Here is a 19,011-nt window from a genome sequence, read left to right as displayed (position 1 = left end):
TATGTAGCTATAGATTCTGTGTATTTGTTGGTGGGGGGAGCAGGTGTATTCAGGATCCTCTTACATTGCCATCTTGACCTGGAACCACTGGAAATTCTAATTTTGACAGGAACTTCAATGACTTCTTTTTGGGAGTAGTATTTCATGACAGATTTTTTTTAAACAGATTTATTGCAGCGTAATTGTCATGTAATAAATTTCACATGTTAAAAGTATATACAGTTTGGTGAGTTTTTGAAATATGTATACATCTGTAAAATCTTCATTATAATAAAGATAAAGAACATTGCCATGGATCCAGAAAGTTTCCTTATGCCACTTTTTAATCCCTCCTTTCCTTCATACCCTTGCCTAGGCTACCACTGATCTGATTTATGTAATCATAGCTTTAGTTTGCATTTTCTAAAATTTTATGTAAGGAAGATCCTATACTATTCATTTTGGAGGGGCCTGGAATTTTTCACTCAGTATAATTTTGAGATCTATCCATGTTGTTTCAAGTATTAGGAGTTAATTCCTTCTTATTGCTGATTATATGGATATATTTCAGTTTGTTCATCATAGTCCATCTGTTAGTGGACATTTGGGTTATGTCCACTTTTGAGCTATTACAAATAAGGCTGGAAATGTAAAATCTATTATTTCTTCCAGTAGAATAGTCTGTGATTGCTTCTCACAATTTAGTAACTTAGGGACTCTTGCTTTAAAAACTAGCTTTTAAAAGATTTCAACCCAAGCTGACCAAGGCCTTCTAGTATTTCTTGCAAGGCCAGGCTACATAGCCTCATCCTGCTTGACTCACCTGTCTCCTGACTCCCTGACCAGTGCAACATCCATTGATGGCAACAGGTCACGTTTTTGCACCCTGGCTCAGAGCAGCAAGTCTGGGACTCTCCCTTCAGGAACCCTGGGGCATACCACAGAAGTCTCCTGTTGAATGACCCTTGTTGCCCTGGTGTAGAACCCAGCCCCTCTTCCCTAGCACTAACCTGGGAGGTACATAGGGCATTGGGCTAGAGTAAGGGAAAGGGGCAGATCATGTGGGGAGAGGACTTTGATCTTGATTGCTCCCCTAACCTTGACCTCTAACTTGTGATTCCCCTCAGCTCTTGGGAGAGAGGTCCTAATATCTCTTAGGGACCCAGACCCCTAAATTATCCCTCTCCCTCATTTTGGCATGAAGGTGGAGAGGGCATGTATCCCTTCTCCCTAATCCAGGGGTCTGTAGATAAGGGATAAGAGGTTGTTGTAATGCCTATGGTGCCTCTACCGGACTCTCTACTTATCCCATTGCAAGGGTAGGGGACTTGGGGCTGGGACTCCATTCACCAAAGCTGGTATGGCCTCTCATTCCTTCAGATCTCTGAAGGGTTTGGGCCTAAATGAATGTGTGTCAAGGGAGGCTTGCTGGTGGGTTAGTGGTCCTCAGGATGTGATAGAAACATCCAGTATGTAAAATGGAACTTGGAATGGAATATAGTAGACAATGAACAGATATGAGGGAAGGATTGGAGCTGGGGCAATAGGAAGGGGCCTGGAGTCATTGGCTGCACTAACTTTCGTAGCTGTCTAGCTACGTCTAGAGTGGAAGGGGGAGGGAGATAAGCTGGGGCAGGCCTGCTTGGGGCTTGGCATGGGGTGGGAAGGCCTATCTTGGGGGGGGCTCTGACTACTGTGTTATGTGTGAAGGGTGCCCTCCTGTGTCCCGCAACTTCTGCTGTAACGATAAACTGTAGAGGAACTGAAAAAAAAAGATGTCAACTATTAGAAAATTCTCAGAGTCCCAATTAAATCTCCAAATGACTGAGTTTACATAGTACTTTTCTTCTTTGCTTTTCCTATCTTTTTTTTTTTTTTTTTATTAGTGCCTCACCAGAGATAAGTGGGAAACAAGGGGAGAGAGAGAGAAAGTAAAGAGTGATATAACAATTTAGAAAAATCTAGTTTTGTTGGCTAAAGATGAACCTCTTCATTTCTTATTCGAAAATAGCCTAGCCCCAGGGCTGTGTTTTAAATGAATAAGGGTCACATCATTTGAGTGAAATGATTTTAAGCATTTCCCTGAGGACTTCTTTTTCTCATTAAGCCTTTTGCATAGGCATTCTGATTCATAAAGGTGTTGATGTTCATTAACCTTATAGTTGACTTACATTTTTATTTTCTCTACCTATTTTCACTCAGTGAGAGACTGTAGTTCAGCATTTCCTTTTTTTGTTAAGTACGTAACTTTCTAGCTCTTCAGTCCATTTTGCTTTGCGTGGTTGTGCTTTAAATCTCCTCCAGAAGAGGAAATGACTCATTTCTATACAGTAGCATGTAGGTGTTTGATGAATGTTGCTGCCAGGTAGAAATAGACTGTAATGCCAGCGTAAATGGAGTTTTACAGCAATGAAAATCTGAAGGATTTAAATTTTCTTAGGAATTTAGATTGAGGGAAAATAACTTCAGACATCGATAAGGCCTTGATGTTCTTTGGGCAAACTAAAAAGTGGTGCGAATATTAAGAAATCGCCAATGGCTTAATGAAAGAATGGCATGTTCTTTGAGATGTTTTGCCCCCTGAAATATTGTTTGGGGACTGTGCAAGTTTGGGCAGGATGATACCCCAGGTGTATTATGGGCCTGATGTGTCAGATCAACCCAGATCAATTTTTTTTAAATTTAAATTCAATTATCCAACATATAATACATCATGTTTCAGATGTAGAGTTCAATAATTCATCAGTTGCGTATAACACCCAGTGCTCATCACATCACATGCCCTCCTTAATGCCAGATCAATTTTTAAGATTTCTGACTGTTGTGAATTCACAGAAATCTCTAAGTCTATGTGTTCTTCAGACTGCTGTGGTATAAGAAATGAGGAAGTGAGTCGTCTAGTATCTTCCTCTGCAGGCTTCTTAATGTTCTAAAAAAAATGACGTTGTCCTCATTTTAGAGACCGTAAGAAGTTGAGTTGCAAATAGTACATTGTCCTACAAAACAGCTACCATACTGAAACACAAGAATGGTCTTTACCCGTGTGGAAAGACTGTTGTGAGTGCTTTTTAGGCACAATTCCCACATGGATAGGGTTTGTTAGATATGAAGCACAATTATATGTAGTAGATCTCTGCTTAATTACATGTTTTCTCAATTTATGGCAGTGCCTAGAATAGCACCTTACATATAATATGTACTTGATAAAGTTTCATGAAAATGGATGAATTCCAAACTGAAAGATGTGTGCAGTAAACTCTAAAATTGTTCTTTGAGGTATGATTGTGAAACTATGTTTTAGACTTTGCAATCCGTGGAAATAAATGTAACCCTTTTGATTTTTTAGCTTGTTATATGTTTATTATTTTGATCACTTAAAAACCGTGCAATATTGCACTGTAACACCTCCTCAGATTGTGAAACTTGATCAGGAATCTGTATTTAAGAACAAAGTGCCAAAAAAGGGGAAAAATGGAATATCTGGTTGATTTAGAATCAAATAAAATAAATAATACTTATAGCATAAAATATCCTAGTAGGATGTTTTCTAACATGTGCTTTAATCAACATGAAGAAAGCAGAGAGTATGTGTTAGACAACAAAGAAGAATATATTTAACTGGTCAGAATAGAAGCTATAAGTATGAAAAGAAAAGTAGATAATAAAAATGATGAGAAATTGTAAAAGTAGAGAATTGTTTTGATTAGATGTAAAATGGTACATTGCCAAGACTTCAATGTCCATGACCAAGTTAGAATCTGCCTAGGTATATGCAGCTAACAAAGATCTTAGAAAAATAAGCCTGCACTGATTTGATAGGCTAGTTTATCGAATATTCAAAAAAGCTTTTTTGAATATTCACTATTTGTCAAACACTATCCTAGATGACTGATGTAGAGCATCTGCCTTCAAAGGGTTCATGCTGTGCTGGGGGAGATAGAGAACCAGACCAAAAATTGCAGTCTAGAGCTTAGGGATCTATCACCATTCAGCCTTGGCCTCACTATTCAGCCAGAACCTGCTGCCAGGTCTGAGCCTCTGTACAACTCAAGAGGAAACGCCCACCCTAATGTTGTTTCTGTCATCCCCGAACTTATGTGTGAACACCAGGTTAGTATCATATCTAATCCGTACAACAATATCTCTTAAGTTATGCGAGGTATGACATCATACTTAAGGTTAATGTCTGAATGTTAACTTTTCAATACAGATAAGTATTGTACATATAACTTAAAATGATAATATCCTTGTGTGCTTTGTTTTTTTAAAGATTTTATTTATTTGAGAGAGAGAATGAGCGAGAGAGAGGGAGAACACAAGCAAGGGGAGCAGCAGAGGCAGAGGGAGAAGCAGGCTCTCCACTGAGCAGGAAGCTGGATGCAGGGCTTGATCCCAGGACCCCGGGATCATGACCTGAGCAGACATTTAACTGACTGAGCCACCCAGGCGCCCCTCCTTATGTGCTTTTTATGTTGAATGTTGAATTTCAAGTAATTAAATAAATAGAAAAATAGATGGACAAATAGCACAAATACTAAGATACTGTGTTAGCTAGATGACTTTATGAAGAACATTATATATTTTAAATAAGTAAGTGTTTATAAAATATAGTTTATATATAAATATATACATTAGGGAAATTTAAATAATACTACATGAAAGAAGAATACAGATTAAGTCACATATTTCTAATCTTTGTAGAATTCTAATATTTGTAGAAAACATTAGGACTCAAAATTTCGTGAGGAAGAAAAATTATACAATAATGTGTAATAACATCCACGAGAAATCTTTAATCAGACATAACAGATATATACAAAGTATGAAATAAAAAGTATTAGAAAGAGTGGTGTACCTTAAAATCTCAGTTGAAAGTGAGCATCTGTTTAGTAAGGCAGATGTGTAGCATGGTAGCATGGTAACTGTAGGGGTAATCTAATGACTGACAGGGCTGAGAAAAAATGTAAAATAATTTTTACATGAAATTATGATAATTATAATGCCAATTACCATATCTGATAAAGTTTCACAGTTATTTTTACTGTCCATAAACTTGTGAGATTGAGGTGAAATTGACTTCAGCCTCAGCTTTGGCTAAATGTGGATTTTGGGACTCAGCCTCCATTGGATGGAGGTGCACACAGGTATTAGTAGAACATAAAAGGAAGATCTTTGACTCAGTTTGGGTCAGGGGAGTTTTCCTGAGTTGTCTTGAAAGATGAGTGGAAGTTCATGAGGTAAAGAAGGGGTGTGGTGACTACAAGGAAGGAGAATGGACCCCCGGATGCTTAGCATTATTGAGGCAGAGCATGAGGCTGGGATTGTGGCTGGTGAGACTGGGGAGGAACTGGGTCATGCAGGATTGCTCCGCCAGGCTTGATGGTTTAGGCTTTCTATTCTGAAAAAAACATAAGGAGAGGAGTGACTTGCTCAAAGTTGTATCACTCTTGATGGTTTGAGTGACAACAATGTGAGGTTGGATTTGACAGAGTTTAGGAAGCTACTGGGATAGTGAAGGGGCAAGGTGAGGAGAACCCAAATGAGACTTTGGCAGAGTTGAGAAATGTTTCAGATGTAAAACCAGTAAATGTGATGCTTATTGGGTTTGGGGAGCCCGAAGGGGTTCTCAGAAACTGCCTCAGCTGTGTAGAGGAGTAACCAACTGAACTGTGGTAGGGTTAGAGATGTGAATGCAGGGGGAGGTGAAGTCTATGGTAAGAGAAGGTGTGATATTGAGCTTTGTGCCAGTGAGTTATCCAGATGGAGGCCAGCAGAAATCTGGATGCATGCATCTAAAGCTCCTAAGAGTGAGGCACACCCTGAGGGAGTTGTAGGTTTGAGACCCATCCCCAGGTGGGTGATGGATAAAATGACGGAAGAGGGTGGGATCACTTGAGGAGAGCAGCAGAGTGTTAAAAGGTGATAAGTGCTGTGATAAAAAGAAAACCAGAACATGGTCAGGAGAATGAAGAGGGCTGGACTTGAGGGAAAGAGTTTGATGTTTAAATTGGGTAGACAGGGTAGGCTTAATTGGGAAGGTGAGACTGGAGCACAGATTTGAAGGATGTGAGGGAGTCAGCCATGCGCATGTCCAGGAGAAGAGAATTGCAGGCCAGAGGGGACAGCCAGGACAAAAGCCCTGACTTTGGAGTGTGTCTGCAGTGTGGTAGGAACATGGAAGAGGCCAGGGTGGCTGGGAGGGGTGTGTGAAGTGTTGCAGGGTTTGAGCAAAGTAATGGCATGACTTGCCTTAGATTTTAAAGGAATCATCATAACTGCTGGGCTAGGAATAGACTGGAGATAGAGACAACAGTGTAAGCAAAGACCATAAGGAGGCTGATGCAGCAACCCACAGAGAGCTAGCCTTATCTCCTGCTGAACCCTGGGCTCATTGCATATATGCCCCTCTCCCACCTCAAGGCCTTTGCCCTTGCCGATCTTCTTATGAACTATCCTTCTCCTTGCTGTTCATTTTTGCCTAACTAACCCTGCCTGCTCTTTCAGATCCTCTTTAAATACCACTTACTCAAAAAAGAGGTCTTCCCTGACCATCTCTGACTATATTAGGTTCCCACTGTTTTTTTTTTTTTTTTTTAAGATTATTTATTTATTTATTTGACAGAGAGAGACAGCAGGAGAGAGAACACAAGCAGGGGGAGTGGGAGAGGGAGAAGCAGGCTTCTCGCGGAGCAGGGAGCCCGATGCGGGGCTCGATCCCAGGGCCCTGGGATCATGACCTGAGCCGAAGGCAGACGCTTAACGACTGAGCCACCCAGGCACCCCTAGAGTCCATTGTTATATATTCTCAAGACTCTTAGTGATTTTCCCTCTTGGAGCTTGTTTGTAAGTGTGTGATTAAATGAGTCTACATAGATTCCTTGGAGTCTTCACTCCATGAAAAATCTATACTTTATGAGGACAGACACTTACGGCACTCAATAAATATTTGCGGGATAAGTTGTGAATGAATAAATGCATGATTGAATGGATGAAATAATGAGATGGAAGGAAGACTCTAAGCCTCTGACCAGCCATCAAAAGCACATGTCCTTTGCCTCTCTCTAGCCCCTTAGTCCTTTAGGAACTAGAAAAGCAAAGCAGAGAGTTGTAAACATGAACCCAACAGTCCATGTAACTCAATGCAGGAAAATACCTATGGTAAGGGAAAATAATTAGCAATTTCATTGAACATCTTTAACTTAAGCCAAATGTTCTCTGAGTTGAAACATTTGATTACAGACCTCTAGCAGTGACTGCTGTTTGCATTTTATGTTTGATTTGCACAGGTGTTGTAATTCAAACCTGGAACAAGACTCACCAGATAGGTCTTGTGACACACCTTTAATTAAACTCTTTATTAAAACCTACAACTGTGAACATAAATAAACCTCAAAGCACAGTAAATAAATGAGAGGCGTTCTGAAAACCTAAAACCCCTAAATTGACTTAATTTTGTCTATTGTCTTTCCCGTTATCTCTGTGAGAGTTCTTTAGGGTGCTTGGATGTGCCTTGTATCATTTTCATAATTTTACCACTGGAGGGCTCAATGGCCCTTTTCATGTCTCTTTTAAGAACCAAATGTTATGTTTGTGCCACAGTAGACTTGGAGACAAAAAATTTTCTCCCTCTTTTGAGAAAATCTGTTTTCTTTAGGGAGGGGGTACCTTTAGGTGCCTGTGTGTGTGTCAATTCGGCCAAAATGCTTTCATAAATGCCCTCAAGGATGGAAAGTCTTGCCATTGCTGTGTGTAAACTGAAGTCAAATAGGCCACACTAACCTCTCTCCCAAAGAATACAAGGGAACCGGGATCACACTGAGCAAGATTTTCAGTGTGTGTGTGTGCCCCGGTGGTGTGCTTGCGTGTGCATGCTGGTGGCAGTGTGGAGGGGAGGTAGGGGGCTGCTGAGAGCTCTGCACGCCCAGGAATCATAGGATTAATGTAGTTGGGGTGGGAGTGGGAATATTTTTAAGGACTGATTGAAAGGATATAGGAGTGAGTGGGAAATAGTGCTCATGGATGGTTCCAGTACTTGTTGGGTGTTTTGTTGTAAAGACTGAGATTGCAGTTCTTTCCCTGGATGTGTTATATGCATATGTGGTCCAGCTTCTCTGAGGCTGATCCTGGAGCGTAGACTGAGCAAAGGAATTCTGACGTGAGTGCTACATCAGTTTGGCATGTGCGTGATTTTTTTGGGCAGTACTTTGGAGACATCCCGGGAGTAACAATGAGGCATTATGTAAATAACCTAGAGACAGTGTTGGCCCCCAAGTGAAAGTATAAAATGAACACAAAGCAGAGAGATGGAAATATCAGAATGGCTCTCCCAGTCTTGGTAAGACTTAACTACAAACTGATTGAAAAATTCACATATTTAAAGAAATAATGTGCCAGTTGGAAGGGAGATGACTTCGCAGCCTGACACCTATACAGGATTGGAGGAGAGTCTGAGAAAGAAACTGGAGCAGGCCTGGCTCAGAACTGCTCAAGAAGGCTGGCATGGCAACTTCAATCCTTTTGACTTCCCCACCACGGCAATGGATGGTTGTGCCCCTATGATTTTGAATTGTCGGTGAATTCTCCTTGTTCTGATGTCATGCTTATTCGACTACATTTGGTCTATGATTTGGCCTTTCATTGCTTTGCCTGTTGCAGAGAATGTACTGGTCATATCAATCTGAGCATTCAGATCCACGTGTCAGGTCTGCTTTTCACAACAGCTCAGCAGCCTCATGTGTGGTGTGCTGAAAACAATCAGGGTCTGAGCCAGCAGAGGTGAGACCAAGGCTCTGGGCCGCGGCAGGTTCACCAAGGTGTATGGCACGTTCTTAGGCCATTTGCAGCTTTCCCATGGGCCTGTCATGGGGATGCTTCTCACCTTTCCTTCCAGTCTCTACACATCTCACTAAATATTTCACAGAGTAAATCAGAAAGAAAGGTTGAGACCCGAAAAAACTAGTCTTAAAAAGGAAATACCAAGCATTGTAAAATTTTAAATTTTCTTAAAGTATTTTATTCATGAATCAAAGAAGGAGTTTAGTGAGCATTTACTATGTGCTTAACATTGTGTATTTTTTGCCCTTGTGTTCCACTGCGGTTTGCCGAGAAAATAAAGTGGAATATCTCTCTTCCTTGGAAACCCGACTTATTTTTCTATGAAACAGCAGCTAGAGCTTCTAGTAGAGGCTTCTTGTGTGGGCAGAGAATAGCCCTCAAGGGGCTTAGCCATCAGGCTCCCTGCCTTGGTCATGCTGAGAGGAACTGAAGCAGTTCCTTTACTCACCGATTTTGAGTCCATCCTAGAATTTACTCTCTTCTGGGTGGAGTCCAAGCTTGCTCCAACTCACTGTGTCCCTAACGGCCTGTTATGAGGCCACCTTCAGCAGGTGTTTCTGGAAACTTCCATCTGGGCTCAGCAGTGGTGCCTGCTGGTTCTGGGGAAAGGTTAAGGGGCAGAGAGGTGGCAGTCATCATCTCCTCTAGACTGCCTGTGTATGGATATCTTGCCTGGCAGAGTGCCACCTTGCCGACCCTTAGAGGATCTTTGGGATTTCTGGAACATGCCAAGAAGAGGGACTAGAGATAATTACTACACACTAAACATTCCTAGGAACTTTCTGGGGATGTTACCTGATATGAAAGTGACTTAGATTGCATAGGTGGTAAGGAAGCATCAGAATAGCCAGCTAAAAATGGCTTCAATAAGAAGGCCATTTTAAATCTCACTTAACGGGGAATTTTGAGACTCCAGGGTCGGTTTGGCAGCTCAACAGAGTCTTCAAGGATGAAGTTGCTCTTCATATTTCCCTCGGGATCATCGGCATGTCACTGAAGTCTTCTCTCATGTCGTAGGATGACTCCAACAGATTTGATTATCTCTTGTTTGTACATGTGTTATATGCAGACGTGGTCTAACCTCTGTGAGGCTGATGCACAGTACGGATTGAGCAAAGGAATTCTGACAAAAGTACCACATCAGTTTGGCACCTGCATACATTTTTGTTTGTTTGTTTTGGTGATTTTTAGGAGGGAAAAAGTGGTGTCTCTCTGCATCTCCCTTTTTACCAGGGAGGAAAATCTTTCCCATGATCCAGCAGGCTACTTGTTAGGTCTTTTGGTCAGAACTGGATTGCATGCCCACCTTTTATCCAGTTACCAGCCCAGGTTATATATAGCTTCAATCTAGACCAATCACTGTTGGCCTCCTAGGAATAGGCACATTGCTACTCACCAGTCTCATAAGAAGTGAAGGTTGTAACATAAAAGGAAGATAGCCGGCTGTTAACTGTCTTTTCCAAGGTTGGAAAAAGGAAAATTGACTTAAAAGACATTAAAGAGAATTTAGAATGCCTCTAAAGGAAGAATGTGCAGACAAGAAAGTGGTATTGGGCACTGGATCATATTATTGGCAGTGAGCATGTTTATCACTAAAGATTTTCTGAAAATAGAATGAATGGATTTTGACTAGAACATAATTTGGCCTTGCTTGGAGTTTGGAAGATGAATTAAGGTATCTTAAGAGTTTTCATCCTGTTGATAAGGAAGAATGTCATCAACAAGGAATGAAATAAGAGCTGTATTCAAACCCTTAAGTGGGTTTGGTCTCTCAAGCTTTGAAAAGCAAGTTCAGAAGTGTAACCTTTTTCATTTCCGTGATCATGTTCTTCTGGTTTGATTGGTCTCAAACTTTACTGTGTACACAAATAAATTGAGAGCTTGTTAAATGCACAAATTCTTGGGCACCACTTTTCAGAGATGTTGACTCAGAAAGCATATTAATTTTCTATTGCTGCACAACCAATGATCAAACTCAGGCACATAAAATGTTACCTACTTACTATTTCACTGTTCTGTAGTCAAAAGTAGTTCTGGTGGGCTCACGTGAATTTTCCACGTAGGGTCTTGCAAGGTTGAAATCAAGGTGTCAGCTGGGCTGGGCTCTTAGCTGAAGGCTCTGGGTAACTCTCTGCTTTCAAGCTCCCTCCTGTTGTTGGTAGAATTGACTTCCTTGTGGTCATACTGAGACCCCTGTGTCTCCCCAGCTGTTGATTGAGGACCCCTCTCAGCCCTTAAAGCCTGCTCTCAAGCCTTGCCACATGGCCCCCTCCATCTCTATGGCACAGAATCTCTCTCATATCCCATCTCTCTCACATTTCAACCTCTGTGACTTTCCCTCCAGCAACTAGCTAGAGAAACCCTCTGCTTTTAAAGGGCTTGTGTGATTAGGTTAAGCCCACCTGGATACCCTCTCCAGTTTAACATAACTGAATAGTAACTTTAATTACATGTGCAAAATCCCTTTCACCCTGTAACATAATATTATTGAGTGTGTGACACCAGGGGATGGATGTCATGGGGGACATCTGAGAGTTCTGCCAACCACAGTATATCTGGTGTGGGACTCCTATATCCTCATATTTAACAAACTCCTCATAAGGTTCTGAGGCAGCTCACAAATTGGGTAACGTGCTCTTGCTGAAACATGGTCACAGCTATTCTTGGGGATTGAATCAAACCCCTTGGAATTAGAAGTCTTAGAAATCAAGGCAAAAAATATGTATAAAAAAAAGTTAATGTGTTGATGCAATTTTGAGTCAAATAGCTATTGTAATGTAAGTGACGAATGATCACTTACATTTCCAGAGTCTGGAGAACGTAGTAGTGGGTCAGTCCTGTGGTAAGAACTGTCTGTATGTTTAACTCTGGGGTAGACTCTGGACTGCTTGATAGCTACGAGGAATCATGTTCTATTTTTACTCTTTTTTTTTTTTTTTCCCCTGTAGGTCAGGGGGGTGTCCTTAGAAAACTGACTGGTTTATTTGGTATGTTTCTATGAAATAAACACAGGGTGTGTGGTGGAAGTGTTTGAATTTGTAGCAAATACCCTGGGATTTTACCTAATAACCATTTTCCTCCTTCTTGGCTGCAATGAGGATAGTTTTCCTTTTCTTTTTTACATTTTTGCTCTTGTTCTGGCTTCTTTCACTGACCATGATTATTTGCGATTCATTCAGGTTGCCTGTATCAGCTGTTCATTTCTTTTTATTGCAAAGAGTATTCTATTGTATGGATGTACAACAATGTTTTTATTCATTCACTTGTTGATGGACACTTGGGTTGTGTCCAGATTTGGGCTATTACAAAGCTACTGTGAGCATTTGGATACACACCTTCGTATGGACAGAGGCTCTCACTTTTCTTGGCTAAATACTTAGGAGTGGCATGACTAGATCGTATGATAAGTATATATTTAAATAAGCTATGAAACTGTTTTCCAGAGTGGTGCAGCATTTTACACTGCCTGCAGCATGAGAATGCAGGAGAGTGCTTCTTCTCCACACCCTCATCAGCAGGTGGTCTGGTCACATCTGACCTTTGAGCTGCTCTGATAGGTATGTAGTGGTATCTTGTGGTTTTAACGTGTATTTCTCTAAAGACTAATTATGTTGGGCATCTTTACATACACATATGTGCCATCCATATATCTTTTTTGCTGAAGTGTCTGTCTTGCCCACTTTTTTAAATACAAGTTTAAAAAAAATTATTATTGAGTTTTGAGGGTTCTTTCTGTGTTCTGGATTCAAGTCCTTGATCACATACATGACTTGCAAATGTTTCCCCCAGTAGTAGTCTTTTCATTCTTTAAACCATGTCTTTCAAAGAATAGGAGTTTTAATTTTGATGCAGTCCAGTTTATCAATTAAAAAATGTTATGTATGATATCTTTATTGTTGTACCTAGGAAGTCTTTGCCTGACACAGGTTCACAAAGATTTTATCCTGAGTTTTCTTCTGGAAGTTTTATAGTTTTAGATTCTACATTTAGGCCTATAATCTATTTCTAGTTAATTTTCGCATGTTGTACATATGTCTATCCAGTTGTTGTAGCACTATTTATTGAAAGATTATGCTTTCTTCACTGAATTAATTACCTTTACACGTGAAATATTAGCCTGGCTTGTAAGTGTGGGCTGTTTCTGGATTTTCTATTTTAATCCATTGATCTTGTTCTCTATTTTTACATCAGTACTCTACTGTCTTGAGTACTATAGATTCATGGAAATCTTGAAATCAGATAGTAGTAGTCCTTTAACTTTATTTCCTTTTCCAAGTTGTTTTGGGTATTCTAGGTCATTTGCATTTTGATATGAATTTTAGATTCAGTTTGTCAAATTCTACAAAAAATTTCCTGCTGGAATTTTGATTGGTTTGTGTTGAATCTCTAGACCAGTTTAGAGAGAACTGGCTTCTTATCAACATTAAGTCTTCCCACACATGAAATCAGTTTGCCTCTCTATTTATTCAGATTTTTAATTTCTCTCAGCAGTGGTTTCCAGCTTTCAGTGTTAAGGTCCTGCTCATCTTTTGCCAGATTTATATCTAAATATTTCATATATTTGAGGCTATTGTTTATAGTATTCTTTTAAAATTTCAATTTCCTTTTGCTTGTTGCTAGTGTATGAAGATCACAATAGATTTGTGTATATTGATGTTGTATCCTGAAGCCTTGCTAAACTCTGATATTCTGTCCAGTAGCTTTTTTGTAGATTCATTGTTTTTTTTTTTTTTTTTTAAAGATTTTATTTATTTATTTGACAGAGAGAGACACAGAGAGAGAGGGAATACAAGCAGGGGGAGTGGGAGAGGGAGAAGTAGACTCCCCGCTGAGCAGGGAGCCCGATGTGGGGCTCGATCCCAGGACCCTGGGATCATGACCTGAGCCGAAGGCAGACGCTTAATGACTGAGCCACCCAGGCGCCCCTCAAGTCAGTGTTTTACTTGGTAAACATGTCTGAGACCATGCATCCCTGGCTGCTAAGCACCATGGCGGACAGGGCTAGAAAGGTAACAGCTTTAGTTTGAGCAGGGGGCAAAGACAAGGCAGCACTTTACAGCTACATTGTAACTAGATCCTGCATTCATTGTTTTTTTTTTTACATAGACAATTATGTCATCTATGAATAAGGACAATTTTACTTCTACTTTATATTCTGATGCCTTTTCTTTCCTTATGCTAGCTTGAACTTCCAGCAAAATACTAACTAAAAGTGATGAGAGTGACCGTCACACTTGTCTTATTTATGATCTTAGGAGGAAAGCACTTAGTGTTTCATCTTTATGATGTTAGCTGTAAGGATTTTTAGTTTAGTTTAGTTTTGTTTTGGAAATGCCCTTTATTAAGTTGAGAGAATTTATTTTTATTCTTAGTTTGGTGAGAGTTTTTATCAGAAATAAATGTTGGGTTTTTGTCAATTGCTGTTTTTGCATCTACTGAAATTACATTTGTAGATTGCCTCAGAAAATAAAGTATGCTTTCTTGATGACCTCAGATAGAAAATGACCTCAAATTAATTTTCTTCTTTGCTTCAAATTCGTCTTAAATTTAGTGTAGTTTAAAATGAGATTGCACTCCAAAAGCAAGTTATTAGGTTTTGGTGGATACTTGGAATTTTTTTGAAAAGCTGCATCTTTTTCCTCAACAATAAGTATTTTCACAATTCACAAGTAAAAATAATCCCAAATTTACAAAACTTAACAATATTCTTTCATGGAAAGTAGGGGAAGGAGTTGAATATGTGTTGAGTTTCGAAAAAGGAGTGTTTTTGAGGGTGTGACAAATGGTGAGGGAGGGATTCGTTAACAGGGGGAATAACTGTGGAAGGTATGTACTATGGACATATAGGCCACTGACAGATCCACTCCAAGCAAGAAAAGGCCTGCATATGTCACACAGAAATTCTTGAGCCTTTGGTGCTGATTTGACAGCCTACAAAATATTTGTTGGTGTTGCTTTGGTGGACTGGAATATTTGTTCAAGGCAGGAGGTGGTAAACTCAAAAGTGGAGGAAAGGTTCTCTTTCAATTAAATAACTATAAAAATGACATAGCTGTGATACTCTACTGGAATATATACAACATACTTTCCTAAAGACAACAATAAGAGCAAACACATTAACAATAAAAATGTCTCAGGTCCAGGTGATGACCAAGTAAAAATGGTGGAGAGAAGAGGGAAGACAAGGGGAGATGGAAGGAAGAGAAGTTGGAGAGGGAAGGACCCATAGATATGGAGAACAACGAAACCAAACCCTAGGAACAGAGCAAGGCAGATTTAGGGGGGAGAGAGAGAACCCTGAGGAAAGAAGAGAAGGCAGTAACAAGCACTGTGGAGTCTCAGTGGAATATAAGGTGGGAGTGAAAGGCTGAAGTGTTCTTTCTCGCTTGAACTTGGAGCATTTACCACTCTTGGAAATGTTAAGAGCTAATTAATGGTGTAGGAAAAATATATGTATATTCATTTGCTCCTGGGGTGTTGAAGTTTATACATGCCTGCTGGCAGCCAATCTCTTTTGGAACTGGTACCTTAAAATTCCTTGTATGCTCTCGCGTCCTAGGTCAGAAGCCATCACCACCTTACGTGGTCACCCAGCGCGTTGTCAGAATTTTTGTTCAGAGGGATATCAGTTGAATTATTCCAACATCGCTAATACCTGTACCACTGAGACTTACATTGGGTAGTGAATAACCTGACCTTTTAACTGCTGTGTTTTCTTATGGGTCTTTTCTTAATTAATTAATTAATTAATTAATTTTTAAAGTAGGCTTCATGCCCAGCATGAAGCCCAATGTGGGGTCTAAACTCATGACCCTGAGACCAAGACCTGAGCTGAGATCAAGAGTCAGCCTGAGCCACCCAGGCGCCCCTATTTGCTACTTTTTAAATAGTAGCAAATAAACAGGCTGTCAGCTGTTATGAACAGTAGGAAGGCTGAGTTCATAGGGAAGGCAGAGGATCCATTCCCATGTAAGAGCTGCATTAGTCTACTGGTGTGAGACGCCATGAGCTGTTTTGGCACATTTATCTGAGAAATGAGGAAAAAGTTCTTTTGGTAAGCTAAAAAAACCTGTAGTTGACTGGCTTAATTTTCAGATTTTAATTTACGTTCTCTTTCTTGCCGAAGCCTTTTGATATGTACACTGCCATTCAGGAGCATGTTCTGATGTATGTTCTCATTTATACGCAGCAAAGAGGAAGTTGAAAGAAGTAATTGCATGTCTTCTCAATTGAAAAGTTAAAGACCTATGTTTTTCTCTTTAAATGTTTGAGTACAGGAGGTGATCAGGAAGAGGACACATGACTTGGGAGTATTACAGAGGCAATTCACATACCAGACAGATGTCCTCAGATGATGCCACTAAGATTCCATCCAATTCTGAGGGTCCGTTTGTACACATTGGCCATTTGACAGTGTCTTTTCTGTATTTGTGATTATTATAAAGTAGTGATTCTCAATTCCATCAGAAAATGCCCTCTTTTTTTAATAACAAGTAACTTGTGAACTCATTTAATATGTTAAAATGTATACTTTCAAAAGATTAATATGGTCTAACTATTATAAAGGAGAAATAAGAGAAAAGCAATTTATGGTAAAGTATATATACTAATATCTAAATACTTAATCACAACTATCCTGTTACCTCCAAATGCACCCTAGGGGGCGATGCTACCCTCCTTAAATTTGGAGCTATTGTAATAAAGTAACATTTCACACAGCTGTGCTTTCCTTGTTGCTTTGTCTTTGGTATCTTTCTTATTTCTGTTATCATTTGTTTCATTGTGTTTCCTTGTAATTGCTAGAAAATGAGTATAGGAATAGGAATAACTAAGTTTATGCCATCTACTTCAGAATGATTTCAGCTGGGGGTTCAGGACATAGATGACTAACCCGACACACACCCCCTTTGTATGCGGTTTAGACCAAAGTCATGCATTTCTGTATCACGAAATTTGCAGTGATGGCATAAGATATTTATGGTGGATCTAGATTCTTTACCTCATGGCATTTTATTACCAATACATTTTCAGAAAAAATAAGTTAATTTTTTTCTCTTAATATGTCACTGATTAACAGAATACAAAACCTCCTCAAAGATACCTTTAAGACAAGGCAACATCCCGGGCGCCTGGGTGGCTCAGTTGGTTAAGCGACTGCCTTCGGCTCAGGTCATGATCCCGGGGTCCTGGGATCGAGTCCCACATCGGGCTCCCGGCTCAGCGGGAGGCCTGCTTCTCCCTCTCCCACTCCCCCTGCTTGTGTTCCTGCTCTCTCTGTCTCTGTCAAATAAATAAATAAATAAAATCTTAAAAAAAAAAAAAAAAAAAAAGACAAGGCAACATCCCTATGATATTTATTGAGGTGAGATCTTCTGACCTAGAATGTCAGAAGTCTTGCCCAGAGTATGTATGAAGTTACAGTATTTTACGGGAAATTAAATTTGGATTAATGCTTTCAAGAATAAATTTAAAAAATAAAGGTTAGGTAGCTTGACTCTAATAGGAAATTAAGGAGCAGATATGTACTTGATAAACAAAAATTAAAAGTTGAGTTGAAAAATTAGGGCCATACAATGAAGGAAAAAGGAAATCATACTCGTGGGCATGTAATTAATTTTAGAATGTAAATTTACAAAGCTGTCATATTAAAATAGAATTGTGGTTTAAATATTCCTGTTAATACGTTTTTCACTTTTGAGATACTACAGATCCTGTGACAAAGCATTAAATGTCATCTATTTTTCATCCTCTGACCAACCACAGCTACTGTAACTTTTCTGTCTATAGAGGCTGTATGGTAGGGAGGTTAAAAGTGAGCACTGTGGAGGTCTGAATCCTTGGTCTTACCGCAGATTAGCAGTGTGAACTTGGACAAGTCACTTCTTTGGCCTACAAAAAAGACATAATGATAATAATATTCACCTCTCATGAAGTTGTTGTGGGGATTAAATGGGTTAATGTGGATAAAGCACTAATAGCCATACCCAGCACGAAGTAAATGCAGGTATGGGTCACTTAGGATTCTTATCACATGTGAGTGAGGACAGTGACCTCTTATTTTTTATCTATGTATGGATTGTTCATATCTGTCTCTGGATAATTATCCCCACGTCCTTGAGTGAATAGGCACAGCCCCTTGTTTTTACCCAGATGTGTCCCAGCATGGATGCCTATCTGAGGCTGTGTTCCCTAGAAGCTGGCCTTGACAGGATTTGTTTCTATGAACATTATTTATTAGGAAGTTTGCTCAGAAAAGCTGGTAGGATGTTGGGAAGGCAGAACCAGAAGGGCAGCGGGCCCAGCAAGGCTGTGACATCAAGCAAAGTCTGGGGGCACCGCTGGCTCAGTCTGGCAGGGGGCCCTGGAGACAAAACAGGCCCCGCTCTGGAGGTTCCTATCAGAGCAGGCAAGCTGGTATGATCATACTCCTCCATTTTTTGGGCATTGGTTAAGTGTCCCTCCTGGGGAGACATGAATTCCCAGGCACTTTTATCTCTGCTTATGGGGCCTGAGCAGGAAGAATTTTTGTTTGCGTTGTTGAAGATACTAGATACTGTTGTTCGAGGCCATGCAAAGTATTAGGTTTCTATATTCATAACGAATGAGTTGACAACTTTCATTTTGCTTCATAACTGCTGGTCACTTCTCAAATGCCTCTGTGGTTTGCTTTTCAAATGGATCCTGAAAAAAAGAAAGGAGCAGATGATTGCATTTAGTTTAACTTAGGCGCCTGGCTCTAGTGAGCCTGGGGCCTGGGTGGGGTGAGCCTGGGGTCTGGGTCAGGTGCGTCCAGGGCAGAGGTCTGGTAAGCCTGGGGCCTGGGTAAACACTCTGTTTAATTTGGCTGCTTAGTCTCTCTGAGCTGGCACAGGAAGTTTCACCCCAGAGGTTCCAGTGGTGCTAAGAATCTTGCTTCACAAGTGATGAGTGGAAAGTTATACCAACTAATATGTGTTCAATCCTGTGTGCTTGGCTCCTGAAAGTGCTACTTCATTTAGTCCTTTTCACATGCATGTGAGTTGGGCATTACCCTAATTTTAAGTCAAAGGAAATGGAAGTTTAGAGAGGTTAAAGCTTTACACCCAACACTGCAGAGCTAGACTTACATTTGAAGTCCAAGTCTGTACCCTTTGCTAGTTCCTATAACATAGGCAGTAGGGGAAAGCTTTATATCCTGATTTCAGTTGGCATCTGGAG

General features: G+C 40.2%; 1 protein-coding gene and 1 non-coding gene across 3 annotated transcripts in view; one reads left to right on the top strand and one right to left on the bottom strand.

Moving 5' to 3' along the window:
- MCTP1 (multiple C2 and transmembrane domain containing 1) overlaps positions 1-19,011 on the top strand; it is a 512,471-nt gene that overhangs the window by 35,363 nt on the left and 458,097 nt on the right. The gene's annotated exons all lie outside the window — the stretch shown is intronic.
- Positions 13,767-13,897, bottom strand: LOC135365463 (small nucleolar RNA SNORA63). The gene has a single exon (XR_010413393.1). It is a non-coding gene; the product is annotated as a small nucleolar RNA SNORA63 (small nucleolar RNA).

Source organism: Mirounga angustirostris, unplaced genomic scaffold (genome assembly GCF_029215605.1).
Source record: "Mirounga angustirostris isolate CCGP_5_RB_7025 unplaced genomic scaffold, mMirAng1.0.hap1 SCAF_7, whole genome shotgun sequence".
NCBI lineage: Eukaryota > Metazoa > Chordata > Mammalia > Carnivora > Phocidae > Mirounga > Mirounga angustirostris.
This window is presented reverse-complemented; position numbering and strand designations above follow the sequence as displayed.